General features: G+C 48.1%; 1 protein-coding gene across 1 annotated transcript in view; it reads right to left on the reverse strand.

Annotated features, from left to right (window-relative positions):
• PPM1H (protein phosphatase, Mg2+/Mn2+ dependent 1H) overlaps window positions 1-13,973 on the reverse strand; it is a 188,592-nt gene that overhangs the window by 101,676 nt on the left and 72,943 nt on the right. The gene's annotated exons all lie outside the window — the stretch shown is intronic.

A 13,973-nucleotide genomic window follows, 5' to 3' on the forward strand; every position in this document is an offset into this window, starting at 1 on the left:
ACATAACAAATGCTCAGTGAATGAATGAATGAATGAATGAAGCAACAGAGATTCACTTTACCCCAGCATTTGCCAGTAGGACCTTCTGTGATTGCTGTAATGTTTTATGTGTACCGTCCAATATGGCAGCCACTGATGGCATGTGGGTTCTGAACATTTATAAATTGCGGTCAGTGCAGCTAAGGAACTGCATTTTTATTTTATTTATTTTTGAGTCGGGGTCTCACTCTGTCACCCAGGCTGGAGTGCAGTGGCATGATGATGGTGCACCACAGCCTCCACCTCCTGGGCTCAGGAGATCCTCTCACCTCAGCCTCCTGTAGCTGGGACTACAGGTACACACACCATGCCTGGCTAATTTTTCTATTCTTTGTGGAGGCAAGGTCTCGCTATGCTGCCCAGACTGGTGTCAAACTCCTGGGCCCAAGAGATCCTCCCACCTTGGCCTCCCAAAGTGCTGGGATAACAGGTGTGCATCACTGTGCTCAGATAATTTTCACTTTTAATTCACTTAACATGTTTAGACAGTCGCATGTGCTAGTGTTCAACGTACTGACAGAGCCACTCCAGGTCCCTGTCGCCCAAGTGATCTGTGGGACAGCAACACTGATCCCCCCAGGGAGCTTGTCAGAAATGCAGAGTCCCAGGTTCCATGCCAGACTTCCCATATCGGACTCTGCACTGTGCTGTGGTCCCCAGGTTCATGAGCACATTAAAGTTCAAGAACGTCCGGCCCAGACTCTTGAGTTTCTAGGATGATGTCCTGGGTCCAGAAAAAACCACTCTCCCCTCATCTCTCCTTAAGGCTTGGGACATTCACATACTCCAAAAACTGCATGAGCTGTGGCCTACACAAGGATATCTGAGAGGCATCCCCCAATGTCCAGAAGTGAGGCCACAGGATCCTTCGCCATGGCGTGGCCTCTCCTGAGCCAGTTCCCAGGGCGCCACCCATTCTCAGACCTCCAATTCCAAAGTGGCACCTGACTGCCACTCGTATCGAATGCTGCCATTTGACAACAGACAGGAGCCACTTGGGGAACTGCATTCTACATGAATCCACAGTTCCCTGGCATCGGGGAGCCAGAGACCTGAGACCCGAGACCCGAGACCCCACAGGCTTCTCACCAGCACGAGAAGGGTCTTCCATCAGCTTGGCTCCAGGTGGGCACCTCCTGACTCTAGGGGGGGCTGCATTCTTGGTGCCAAGGAGCCCCCCAGTGCCTCTCCCCCACTGCAAAGGCATCCCTGACTTGGAAACCATCCGATAAATAGCTACAGCTGTCACGGCCCCGCCCCCAGCCCCTGCTACCTGTGTCCCAGTTGCTGCTCATAGAAACGGGTGTGTGGGGGGTGCAGGCAGGGAGAGGGATGACAACAAGATGTGGGGGGCTTTAGAGAACATATGGCTCTAGGAAGACCAAAACAGTAGAAGCTGTGAGAAAACAGAAAAGTTTAGGGGTGTGGACTCTGAGAAGATGCGTCTTATGATATTCCTTATCCCTTCTTTTATTATGCAGCCTGAACAATGACAAGGGACTGATTCCTTCTTTTTTTTTTTTGAGTTAGAGTCTCACTCTGCCACCCAGATCGGAGTGAAGTGCAGTGGCACGCTCCCGGCCACCACAGACTCGACGTACTGGGCTCTGGCGATCCTGCCCACACTGCGCTGAGTGTTCAGCAGTCTCGGACCCCAAAACGGCATGACCCCCGTGCCCCACCCTCCCTACTCACCCAATCTCACCCTGAGTGACTTTTTTTGTTTCCCTGGATGAAAAATGTCCTCACAGGGAAATGTTTTGCCGACACAGGAGAGGTGAAACAAAAAAACAGCAGAAGCCCTAAAAAGGCATCAAAATGGACGAGTTCAGAAACAGTTTTGAGCAGTGGAAAAGGCATCTCGACAGGTGTATTGCATCCAACGGAGAGCACTTTGCAGGTGACTTAAGCGTAAACATGGAAGAATAAACACTATATTTTGTAAAGAAATTCTGCTTTTTTGGGTCCCCCCCCCACCGTACAGCTACTCTAAGGGAGTAGGAGTTTGACAGAGGATGGAGAAACTTGAAGAATTTAAAGGAAAATCGAGTGTGGGGCTTAATCTTAGAGTGCTTAGGGGTTCCCAGAGAGCCAGGGAGCTGGAGGAAAGGTCATTATGTAATAAGTTCCAAAGGCAATCATCTTCAAAATGTTGCTTAAAGTTAGTCTTAGCTGGCATGGTAGCTCACACCTGTAACCCCAGCACTTTGGGAGGCTGAGGCAAGAGGATTGTTTGAGGCCAGGAGTCTGAGATCAACCTGGGCAACGTAGGGAGATCCCCAGCTCTACAAAAAAATGAAAGAATTAGCTGGGCATGGTGGTGCATGCCTGTAGTCCCAGCTACTTGGGAGGCTGAGGAGGGAGGACCACTTCAGTGCTGTTGCCCACTGCACTGTGCACTCTGGCCTGGGTGACAGAGTGAGACCCTGACTAAAAAAAGAAAAGAAAAGAAAAGAAAAGCTAGCCTTCACTTTTTCCCACTCTTTTTCTACATGGTTCCTGAGTGTCACTCATTGTGAGTCACTGGGAGGAGCCAGCAGTGCTCAGTCAGGCCAGAGAAGAGTCTTCTCTGGGACTTTGTCTTTCTGTTCACGCTTATGTTCCATCACCTGGCACGGAACAAGAGACCAATGAACCTTTGTTGAATAAAAGAGCAGATGAGGCTGGGCATGGTGGTTCACACCTGCGATCCCAGAGCTCTGGGAGGCCAAGGAGGGAGGACTGCATGAGGCCAGGAGTTCAAGACCCACCTGGGCAACATAGAGAGACCTCGTCTCTCCCAAAAAAAAAAAAAAAAAAAAAAAAAACCTATCCAGGCATCATGGTGCATGTGTGCAGTCTCAGTTGCTTGGGAGGCTGAAGGGGAAGGATCGCTTGAGTCCGGGAGGTCTAGGCTATGGTGAGCTATATTCACACCACTGTACCTCAGCCTGGGCAAAAGAGCAAGAACCTGTCTCAAATTAACAATCAATCAATAAAAGAGCAGATGAGAGAACTCATGAGGTACTGTGCCCTTGAATTTGAGGCAGATGTTCACTTAACCAAGGAATGTGGGGTGACTTCCGGAGCCATGAGCAGCCTTCGTCTAGAAACTTCCAGCTTCCTCACTGTCTACTCTCCTGCTCTCTCTGACCATGGCCAGTCCGTCCACCACTGCCCACGTCAATCAGTTCCCCCACTCCTGTATCCTCTGCCTCTCTCTCTCTACAGGCTCACTGCCCAGAATACAAAGCCACACTTCATGTTTAAAATCAAACAAAGTGAAACCAAAGCCAGACAAATACTAGCCTAAAACCCACCTTCAGGGATGGACCTTTTTGCTTTTCCTCTAAGCCAGGACTTATAAATGAATCGTCATCTGCATTTGGGGGCCTCTCCTTCCTCATCTCTTACCGGTCCCTCAAACAGAGGTAAGTTACCTTCTTGCCCCCTCTTTGCCCAGCCGCTGTCACTAGAGTCGCCATATGCCCCTCTGTGGCCACACCCACCAGCATGTCATCACTGTGATCTCCCCAGCAGCATCTGACCATCTCCCAGCCCTGGTTTCTGGGACATGCCACCTCCTGGCTTCCCCCTAGCTCCCAGGAGACACCTCTCAGACTTCTCCATCCCTTCTGTGGGGCTGTGGACTGGAATTCTGTTTCACAGCCCTCCCTGGGGCCATTTGACTTCCTAATTCCACCCCATGGTTGGGTTCCACCCATTCCTCTCCTACTCTGAATACAGGATGCATGAGCTTTTGTAAATGATGACTTAACCATACGTCTCCTGGTTCTTCCTAAGGAAGAACCCCGTCTACCTGGATCAGCGCTGCAGCCTACTACTGTGCCCAGAGCCAGCAGCTGTAGGCAGGACTGGCTGCCAATTTCAAGGTCTAGTGCAACATAAAAACACAGGGCCCCTTGTTTCGAAATGGAGACTTTCAAGATGGCCACAGCAGAGTATGAAGCTGAATGTGAGGCCCTTCTGATAGCCCATGAAGCCGGCCCGGGAAGTCTGCCCTTAATAGCCACTGAATGGCTAAGTTGCTTCAACAGCGACCGACATAGATGACTCCAGAAAACCTCCCCGGCATGCACATCTCGGCTGTGCCCCAGCCTAAAGCAGCCCACTGCTATTCAGGGGCATCTCATACCTGATAAAGCTCAAAACTAAGGGCCCTGTCTCCACTCCATGCCCAAATCTGTCTTTCAGCACTCCCTCTTAGGGAATGTCACTATTTTCCACCTGGCTGCCCATTCCAGAAGCCTGCGAGCCACGCTGGACATCTCTTCTTCTCCCCAAACATGTCCAAACAGCACCTGGCCTTGTGGATGGTGCCTCCTGGGTGACTCTCGAATCTAAATCCACCCTGGTTCTGGTTCCCTCAGGAGTTCTCCTTACCCCATTCTGCCCTCCTCTGTTTCATGCTACCCCATGGTCATAGAGGTAACTTCCAAGAAACCCATTCACCACGCCACATCCCGGCCTGAAGCCCTGGTGACTTCCCAGCACTTCCAGCTTCTGTCATTACCTGACTCTTGCCTGTGTCTCTAGCTTCGGTCTCCCTCTTGTTACTCCTTTCCCAGCAGCTTCTCCCTTCTACTAGTCAACCTGGTCCTCGGAGAACGCCTCCCACTACCCTCCCAGCCCACTGTTAATGCCCTTCCTGAGGATCCTGTGGTGCTGTGTTCCTCACAGGTCCTTGCTGTGACTGTTGGCTTCCATGACTGTCTCTAACTACCCTAATGGTGTTTATTTCTGGGCAAAGCCCAAGTCATCATCTCTGAATCTCCAGCAGTCAGGGCCTGACCCATGGCAGGTATACAATGACTGCTTGCTGATAGATGAGTGACTCAAGGATTGAAGAGTGAACTGCACTTGGAAGGATGAACAGAAGAGTTCAGAAACGAGGACCCCAGACAAGATTTTTCATTTCTTTTCTTTTTTTGTTTTGGAGTTGGGATCTTACTCTGTCGGTCAGGCTGGAGGATGGTGGCAGGATCACTGCCCACTGCAGCCTCAACCTCCTAGGCTCAGACTATCCTTCTGCCTCAGCCTCCCAAGTAGCTGGGACTACAGACATGTGCCACCATGCCTGGCTAATGTTTTGATATTTTGTAAAGACAAGGTCTCGCTGTGTTGTCCAGGCTGGTCTCGAGCTCCTAGGCTCAAGTGATCCTCCTGCCTCAGCCTCCCAAAGTGCTGGGATGACAGGTGTGCACCACTGCACCCAGCCAAGACTTTTCATAGTGCTAACTTGACTATTTATATATAGCTTGAGCCCTCAAAAATCCATATGCCTTTTCTTTGGTTTTGCAAAAAGACAGCAGGCCTAAGAGGATACAGTTCTGGCTGAGTTGCTACCACGAAGTGACCTGAAAGATAAGGGGATACGAGGTGGGGGCCCTCTCCCCAGTGGGCAGGGAGGGAGGAGACAGCACAGAAAGCAGCCACGGCCACGTGGAGTGTTTTGTCATGTCAAGCTCACATGCAATGAGGTATCTGCACTCAATTCCAGCATTACTGTGGTTTTTCACTTTCTAAGGCAGGTAATCACATCCACATCCAGCTACATACAGAACACTCTTCACTTCTGTTTGAACCACTGAGGCACCATCTGATGCCTTCCTTCGACAGGCATTTGTGGATCCGAGGCGACAGCGTCTGACTGCCAACCTCCCAGTGCCCACGCCACGCTGCCTCTTCTGTGTGATCCTTGGCTTCCTTTTGATCTACCTCCCTTTCATCCCTCTGATCTCGGGATCAGTTTGTCAGAGTGCTGGTTTCCGACCTGGAGGAGGGCCACGGGGTGAAGGGGTTTCAAAGGGAGCGAGGTGAACAAGAAGGCTGATGAGGCTTGTCTCCACATCAGCGCAGGAGTCGATGCCTTCAAAGCAACAACCACTCATCACAGGACCCCTGCACTGCATCGCTTCTGCCTCATTATTTTATGAGATGCTTTTCCTAAGGAAAACTATGAAATAAACACAAACAAAAAACAAAAGGTGCAGTGGCTCTCGCCTGTAATCCCAGCACTTTGGGAGGCTGAGGTGGGTAAACAGCTTGAGCCCAGGAATTTAAGACCATCCTGGGCAGCATCGTGAGACCCTGTCTCTACAATAAACCAAAAAATTAGCTGGGTGTGGTGATGTGCACCTGTAGTCTCAGCTACTTGGAAGGCTGAGGTGGAAGGATGGCCTGAGCCCAGGAAGTTGAGGCTACAGTGGGCTGTGATTGTGCCAGTGCACTCCAGCCTGGGCAACAGAGTAAGACCCCAACTCAAAAAAAAGCAAACCACAAAGATAGATAAAGAAAAATAAACTCTCCCACCACATGCCTTTCTCACTACTCATGCAAACATAGTTATATTCTGTCAGGCTGTCAGATGTCCCAGGGGTCAGGGAGGGCCATGGCCCAAACTGTAAGTAACAACCCAGCCTTTAAAGCATCCATTCCCCAGTGTCCCCGAATGAGACCCTGGATGCCTGAAGAATTCATCTGCCTCTTTGGTTGAAGGCTAGATCTTGTGACTCATCTATAAAGGAGTTTATAAAGCCACACTCCTTCTCCACCCAGGCATTCCATACCAGGCCAAGACATACTTTTCTCTGGGACCTAGGACCTGACCTGAAACTACACTGGCAGGCTCTGACCATATCATCCACGTCTGATTTATTCAGTGACCATGGGGAAGTTTTCAACAGAGACACGGACAAAGCAACAACAAACCAAAGCAAGACACTCCCCCCAACTCAATGACTGTACCTGCTGCCTGTGGGCTGCAGAGCACCACACAACCACCAGGATCCCAGGCCCAGGCAATCTCCAGGGGTGGGGGTGGCAACAGCGTGGGAGGGCAGCTCCCTCATGCTTTCCTAACGGGGAGCCGAGACGTGCTGGCTGGGAGGCAGCAAACAGCCAGTTATACCTTCCACTGCTTGGAAGACACCTCCCTTGTTCCTGGGCAAGCAAAACGTGGCCTATGTTGGTGTGTGTGTGTGTGTGTGTGTGTGTGTGTGTGTGTGTGTGTGTGTGTGCCTTGTTCCCGGGCAAGCAAAACGTGGCCTATATTGGTGTGTGTGTGTGTGGGGGGGGAGGGCTATGCTCATAGCTCCATTGTAGAGTGTGCTTTCACCTTGTAGAATAAGAAACTTTCATCTGGGCTTGATGGCTCATGACTATAATCCCAGCACTTTGAGAGGCCAAGGCAGGAGGATGGCTTGAGCCTAGGAATTCAAGATCAGCCTGAGCAACACAGTGAGACCTCGTCTCTACAAAAAATAAAAAAATTATCCAGGTGTGGTGGCATACGCCTGCAGTCTCAGTTACTCAGGAGGCTGATGTGGGAGAACCACCTGAGCCCAGGAGGTTGAGGCTGCCATGAACCATGACCATGCCACTGTACTCCCACCTGGGTGACAGAGACCCTGACTCAAAAAAAAGAAAATTAGGAACTGTCCTTCTAGAATGTCTCAGAAGTGTTCTCCCCACCCCCAGCATACATGCTTTGAATAGACGTCCGTTCACACCTGCCCCTCATTTACAACCTTCCGTAATGAAATGACGTTGTCCTAGCACACTGCAGAACTCCCAGTCATTGGTTCCAGCTACAAAGCTTCCGATATACTCAGTGGAATAACAAATTAGGCCTGAAACAGAGGATGAAGCTTGGAGGCAAGCAGGGCGAGGGCAGGAACATTCTGTCGGGTCCTCGTTCTGTAGCCTCCGGGGAGCCACAAATTGGGTGCTCTCCAGGGTGCGTTCCAGAACTCATCACCCGTCAGCCTTCTGCTCTCTCAAGGTAAAGGTTTTGGCTTTAAGACCAAACAAAAATGTCCCAATTCAAAGAGCCACTGCAAACAGGGGCTATGTACACATAGCACAGGGACTAGAAATGAGAATAGCACTTGTCAGTCTCAATAGAAAGCTCTGCCCAAGTGTCAGCATCTTCTCTGCCTTCCTCCTTCCTCCTCTTCCTCCCTCTTTTTTCCCCCCCCCAAGTCAAGGTCTCACTCCGTCATCTAGGCTGGACTGCAGTGGTACAAACATGGTTCACCGCAGTCTCAACCTCCTGGGCTCAGGCAATCTTTTGGCCCCAGCCTCCCAAGTAGCTGGGACTACAGGTATGCACCACCACGCTCACCTAATTTTTTGATTTTTTTGTAGAGATGCGGTCTCACTATGTTGCCCAGGCTGGTCTCAAACTCCTGGGCTCAAGAAATCCTCTTGCCTCAGCCTCCCAAAGTTCTTGGATTACAGGTGTGAGTCACTGTTCCTGGCCAAAAAGAAGGGGTTAACCAGATGGTTGTGCAGGCACCGCTTGCAATTGCAATGGCAATACTTCTGAAAAGAAGTCTGGAGCACATGGGGTGGGTAAATACCAACAAGGGCCCCCGACCACTTTTCCTCTCTGGAGGTCGTAGTCACCACAATTTTGATTCCAATCCAGAGAAACCAAATACAGAGGAGCCAGGACAGGAGAAGCCATCCTCAGTGCTCCTCTTGAATCATTATGGACAAGGAATCCATTACTGACCAAGGCCCCCAGTGCCATTTCCCTGGTCACCAGGCCCCTTAGAATGCAGAGCTGCAGACGAAGGACATCTCTGACGCTGTTAACAGCATTCATGGGATGCCCTGATTCCATTACACACTTTTTCAGCCGGAAGTGATTTGAAACGCAACATTAAACTGCACATTTCCAGAATGGAGGAGAAAATCTGGTACAAGGTGACAAAGAAAAGTCATTCAGAAAATGCTTTTTGACAGTGTGTATCAATTTCAAGGCGCTGGGAAGAAGCATCCATTTTGTCCAAAAGCATCAGACCTCGCAGACTCTGCTGGGATGCAGCAGACACAGCGATCTCCTTCAAAAGCACTAGAGATGTGTTGATGGAAAGAAGGCAGGTGCTGAGCAGCCCAAAATAGCCGGAGGGAAAAAACCTAGTCCGCCAGCCAGGAGTTTGCTTGGGCGTGTTTCTAGTGGCTCCATTTTCAGAATGGTTATGAAAGAAGTTTGCAAATACGATGACTCGCTTAACAAGACCTCAACCACGCCATCGAGCTCCTTGGCTGAAAGATTCGCAAGAAATGGTCAAAAGGGAAGAAAACTCAGATCTTTAAGTAGCAGCAAAAGTAAGTGACCGCTCAAAGAGCAATGACAGGGTCAACGGTTCCTCACCTCCTTCACAACTAGCTCAGCCCATATTCATACCACCCAGAGTCATTTCTGAATGTCATGATTCAATCACTCCCTACAAACATCACGTTCTACCAGTGACATTCATGAAACCTGAGGCAGCAGCACAAAGTTTTCCAGATCAGGTCAAGGGATTATAGGCATCATTAATGAAAAGTTCTCAAGGTGTTTATCGTCTCATTAAAAAAAAGAGGGTCCATCTGTAAATTAATAGTGAGGTGGTTTTTTGTTTTTGAAATATAGTCTACATATCATAAAATTCACCTGTTTGAAGTATATAGCTCAGTGGTTTATAGTATACTCACAAGGTTGTGCAACCATCACCATTAATTTGAGGATATCATCTCAAAAAGGACCCCCATTCCTGTTTCTCCTCCTTCTAGCCTCTGGCCAACACTAAGTCACTTTCTGCCTCCAGGATTAGTCTATTCTAGACATTTAATATAAATGGAACCATACAATATGTGATCTTTTATGACTGGTATCATACTCTGGGCATACGTTTTCAAGGTTCACCCATGTGATAGCATGCATCAGTATTTCATTTCTTGTTGTGGCTGAAAAATATTTCATCAGATGAATAGACCACACTTTGCTTTTCATTCATTAGTTGACGTACATTTGTGTTTCCATTTTTTGTTATAATGAATAATGCTTCTACAAACATTCGCGTACAAGATTTTGTGTGAATGTATCTTTTCAATTATCTTGGATATACACCCAAGAGAGAGATTACTGAGTCCCTAGGCAACTTTATGTTTAACTCTTAAAAAAACCAACGATTGGTTGTCCAAAGTGGGCTGTACCATTCTACATTCCCAGTTCTTGGGTTTTAAAACTTTCTCTTAAACAACTACAGAGTTCCAACTAAATTTACTTCTGGAAATATCACAGTGATTTCAGCACCACTTTAAAAGCACGTTGCTGGCTGAACTTGGAGGCTCAGCCTGCAATCCCAGCACTTTGGGAGGCCGAGGCAAGTGGATTGCCTGAGCCCGCGGGTTCAAGACCAGTCCGGGCAACTTGGCGAGACCTCGTATCTACCCATAAATCAAAAAATAGCTGGGTGTGGTAGCGTGCACCTGTAGTTCTGGCTACCTGAAAGCCTGAGGTGGAAGGATCGCCGGAGCCCAGCAGGTCGACGCTGGGGTGGCCGTGAGCATGCCACTGCACTCCAGCCTGGGCAAGGGAGTGAGACTCCAACTCCAAAAACATGGAACCAATCATGCTGCCCATTGAAGCTGGACTGGATAAAAAAAATGTGGTCCATATACACAATGGAATATTATGCAGCCATAAAGGACAAACATATGGACATCGCAGCAAACTTTGATGGATTTAGAATCAATTATACTCAGTGATCTATCACAGAAACAAAGAACGGAGTACCATATGTTCTCAATCATAAGCAGACCTTGAACAATTATCATAATACTATAAGAAAGGAAATGGCAGTAGTGGGAAACGGCCAGGGGGGATTGGGGGTGGGATTGGCAGTTAAGGGAAACTGCCAGGGGAGGGAGGGACACACCTCATCAACAAGGGTACCTGCAAAATGAACATTTGTATACCTAACCCTGAATTGTACTCCACATCTTTAAAACAATAAAAAATAAATAAATAAAAGTAAAAGCACCTTGATGAAAAAATTTTGCCTGCATACTTAAATCTCAATGTATACATGGAATACTTAATGCTTTTTCCCCTCCCATTTGCATCAGAGGATGCATATTCTGTCTTCCTCAAGTGCAGGGTCAAGCCCCCAATCCATAGCACTGCATGACTCTCCCAGCACAAATGCATACAACCCATTTCCCAGATCCCAACGCAGGCATAGTTTTCTCGACACAACAAGTAGCCAGCCTGGGTGAGGCCACCAAGGCATTTATTTTCCTGTCTGCTGCGGTCATTTGGAGTTTTTCTTCCTTTAAAAGACTCTGGACCACAAACGTGCGCTGTTTGCATGCCAAGGCTGGTATGACTTGCAGAGTCCAGGAAGCGATCTCTCTATAATACCCCGCATGGGTCACACCCTTGTTAGATTTGTGTCCAGTGCTGACCTCTTGACTCAAAAAAGGCAATGCAACGGAGCAGCTGAACAGAATCCCAAGAAGAGAGGTGAAAACAGTTCAAGGGGTGGAAAATAATGGTCTGAAGCAGGTTAAAGGAATTGCAGCATCTTAGCCTAAAGGAAAGACTGAGGAATGATGTGATCACATTCTCCTTCACGCATTTAACACAGTTTTATTCAGGGAATGGTGGGTGGCCGGTTCTTCCTGCTCAGAGTGAAACAAACAAGAAGAAATTCTATTTAAATCAAATTAACAAAATTCTATGGTTGGAAAAAGAAAAGAATGTCCTGATCTTCACATCATGCATTTGACCAAAGCTCATGGATCCCCATCCCCGGAATTCCTCAAAGAGGCATAAAGGAGCTGTGTCCATGTTTGCCTGCCAAGAATCCTGCAGCGTTCTTCACAGATTCTTTACCATGCTATAAATCAGGGGCTACATCTGCTATAAAAGGGCAGAACCAGATTCTTGAACAGTGAGATCGAGACAGTATAAAGGGCTGAGAGAGTTTTGTGAGGTGCATTGCGGAAGGAAATAAGAACTCATTTCTGTCACATGCTCCTGTCCAAAACATGCTATGTGACTTCACCTGGCAGGGTAGGTGGACTCCTTGGTGGTCCATGGTTAGGTTGTAAGGCTAGGTGCTGTGTGCAGGTTACACCTGTCTGGTGACCATTACTCATGCCCATTCTTTTACACAGCAGAGACCCGGGTAACCCATCTCTCGTTCACCAAGCATAATCCATTCACTTGGGTTTGGGAGCTGGCTGAGGTCAAGTAGAAAGAGATCAAAGTGTGCAGTCCAAAGTATAGTACAAGCTATGAACTTAACTACACTGAGAAAGTGAGTTAGCCAATCAGAACAAAATTTCCCCACTTTTTTTTGGGGGGGGTGGGTCAGGGTGTCACTCTGTCATGCAGGCTGGAGTGCAGTGGCACAATCACAGTTCACCACAGCCTTAGGCAATCCTTCCGCCTCAGACTCCTGAGTAGCTGGGACTACAAGTGCGTACCACCATACCCGGCTAATTTTTAAATTGTTTTGTAGAGACGAGGTCTCGCTGTGTTGCCTAGGCTGGTCTCAAACTCCTGGGCTCAAACAACTCTTTCACCTTGGCCTCCCAGAGTGCTGGGATTACAGGTGTGAGCCACTGTGCCCAGCCCTATTCTCCCCACTTGATAAATGGATAATACCACTTTCTTCAGACTAAATGAGTACAAAGACACTTTAGGTATATAGTTTATTAGTGATGCTGAATGAGTGAATAAATGAATAAAAGGAATCACATATAAAAGTCAAGTAGAATGCTCAGCTACTTGGAACTTTGTTATTTTGTATATGGTAACTGTCCACAATTGGGACCCTGAGGAACTGTACGAAAGAGAATACCACAGCCGGGCTCTGTGGCTCAGCCTGTAATCCCTCGCTTTGGGAGGCTGAGGTGAGTGAATTGCCTGAGCCCGCGGGTTCAAGACCCGCCTGGGCAACTTGGTGAGACCTCATCTCTACAATAAATCAAAAAAAAAAAAAAAAAATTAGCCGGGCGTGGTAGCGCACACCTGTAGTTCCAGCTACTTGGAAGGCTGAGGCGGAAGGCTCGCCGGAGCCCAGCAGGTCGAGGCTGCAGTGGCCGGGAGCGGCCAGTGCACTCCAGTCCGGGTGACAGAGTGAGACTCCAACTCAAAAAAAAAGAAGAGAATACTAGTTGCACTTGGTGACCTGCTTAGGCCTTAATGTCAAGATGGTATGCTGATTTCCCACTGCCATTTCCCTTCTTGTGCTGGGGTTCCCACACAACTCCACAGACTAGAAGGAACATTGCCAGGGAGAACTGGGGAGTTCCTGCTTCTCTTGACCAATAGCTTTGAACCCTCACTCTGTTCATTAATATTAATGAGTCTCCTTAACATTCTTCTAAGCATGCCTGTAAATTACAATTTTATTCTGACAAACAGATATGCAAAGGGTTCCCAAGCCAAATTCCCTTTCCCTGCAAACATTCTACTCAATCCAAGGCTCCTGCAGTTGTCCAAATGAAAAATGAGTCTGAACCATGTGGAAACAGATACTTTTATTAAATTAAATTAAATTAAATTAAATTAAATTAAATTTTTTTGAGTCAGAGTCTCACTCTGTCACTCAGGGTGGAGTGTAGTGGCACAATCATGGCCACTAGAGCCTCAACCTCCCGGACTCAGGGGATCCTCCCTCCTCTGCCTTCCAAGTAGCTGGAACTACAGGCATGTGCCATCATGCCCAGCTAATTTTTCTATTTATTGTAGAGATGAGGTCTTGCCAAGTTGCATTGGTCTTGAACCCCAAGCTTAGACATGGGATTACAGGCATGAGCCACCATGCCTAGCTGAAAATTTCTAGAGATAAAATATATACTTAAAATTTAAAAAATATATGTATGTGGGAAGTAGGGGAGAAGAGGATTCCTGGAAATCTTCTGAGACTCCCACCTTGAGTAATGGAGGGTGATGAAGCTATTCACGACAGGAAAGAGGAAGAAGCGCCAGTCTGGAGAAGAGAGAACCGCCTTTCGAGCATGCCGCATTTGGGGCGTGTGCCTGATACTAGGTGGAAGGGCCAGTGAATGCACCATTGGACAAGTGCAGGTGGTATTCAGGAATGAGGTCAGGGCAAGATAGAGTTAGGAATAGATGGTAGTTAAAA

The sequence above is a fragment of the Carlito syrichta genome, unplaced genomic scaffold (assembly GCF_000164805.1).
Source record: "Carlito syrichta isolate Samal-C Ts95f unplaced genomic scaffold, Tarsius_syrichta-2.0.1 Scaffold301892, whole genome shotgun sequence".
NCBI classification, from domain to species: domain Eukaryota; kingdom Metazoa; phylum Chordata; class Mammalia; order Primates; family Tarsiidae; genus Carlito; species Carlito syrichta.